Source organism: Seriola lalandi, unplaced genomic scaffold (assembly GCF_002814215.2).
Source record: "Seriola lalandi dorsalis isolate HSWRI2012SDOR001 ecotype SW California unplaced genomic scaffold, Sedor1 jcf7180002005720, whole genome shotgun sequence".
In the NCBI taxonomy this organism is placed as follows: Eukaryota; Metazoa; Chordata; class Actinopteri; order Carangiformes; family Carangidae; genus Seriola; species Seriola lalandi.
In genome coordinates, this window is record NW_019476373.1 from 1 (window position 1) to 1313 (window position 1313).

At 44.9% G+C, this 1313-nt stretch overlaps 1 long non-coding RNA gene across 1 annotated transcript; it reads right to left on the reverse strand.

Moving 5' to 3' along the window:
* Nucleotides 1-219: 219 nt before the first annotated feature.
* Nucleotides 220-1295, reverse strand: LOC147820010 (uncharacterized). The gene is made up of 2 exons (XR_015438310.1): nucleotides 877-1295; nucleotides 220-641 (listed from the first exon to the last, which is right to left on the reverse strand). It is a non-coding gene; the product is annotated as an uncharacterized LOC147820010 (long non-coding RNA).
* Nucleotides 1296-1313: the final 18 nt, after the last annotated feature.

Sequence of the window (1313 nt, forward strand, 5' to 3'; positions counted from 1 at the left end):
CACACACACACACACACACACACACACACACACACAGACTCAACAATGCCCCTCTGCTTGTCCTCTGTCCTGGAGCGTCTAGAGGTGTGATTATTCCTATTTTCCCCCTGGAGTTCCCTGCAGGCTGTCCCTCTGAAGATTTGAGGCATATCCATAGTGCCCAGTTGTATTCCATCATCATAAGCATCATCATCATCATCATCATCATCATCATCGTCCTTTTCATCATCCTCACCAACCTTCAGCTGTAGTTTTTCAGTTCCTGGGTATTCTCACCATCCTTCTTCGTCTTTAAGCGGTTTTAACTTGCAATTCCAACTGGAGTTTTCAGTCAGGAAAGTAAAAAGAAATAACAGAAAAAAAAATCAAACAAAACAAAACAAAACCAAAAAACTAACTCCCACAGTCAAGAAAGGGATGGGATTATTGGGTGTGGGAGGGGAGGGGGTGGTCTGAGAAATAGCTGGGGGTAAAAGGGGTCGGAGAAGGGTGTTGGATGACAGGAGGGAAGAGGGTAAGGGGCTTGTAGGAGCTGAGAGAGGAGGGAGTCACTCCTTCCATCAATTTTTACTGGCGGTGAGCTGCTGAACTGGGAGCTGGAGCTGGAGCGGGTCCCGAAGACGCTTCAGATCCAACTCCACCTGGACAGGGTGGACAGGGAGAGAGAGGGAGGGGTGGAGGGGAAAAACATGAGATGAAAGTGTGTGTGTGTGTGTTTGTGTGTGTGTGTGTATGTGGGGGGAATGGTTTGAAAGTAGGTCTATACACAGCTGTTACAAATCTGAGTACTGAACTGTAAAATGTGTGACTCCCCAGTGTGACTTCAGTACTCATTTCACAATCACAAAACATCCAGCTTTCACCGAGCAACCGTACCTCAGCGATATCATCCTTCAGCTTGTTGTACTTCTCAATGTCGAAGCGTGTCCTTTTCACCCCCTTGTGGAAGAACAGCAGATACTGTCTGTCTCTAGCGTCGGGGTAAACATACTCCTGCAGGTTATAGAGGGACATAGTTTATCGGATAGCCTTGTCCTTGGGCCAAATCACACCGACGACACATTAAAAATCAAATGTTGATTCATGGATGCTGAATTAAATTTCCAAGGGCAACAGTGTCACAAGTTAAGCTGTTTGAACAGCTGAAATATTTCTATTTTGTGCAGGGTGTTGCAAAGAGAGGATAACCATTAGATTTCATTCCTGTAATGGTTTGTTCTCTGGTTACTAAAATAGTCTCTGCATCATTTTTGGTATCAGAATCAGTGTCGTATTCTTTGGCACAAAAAAGTATCAAAAACACAACCAGTGTT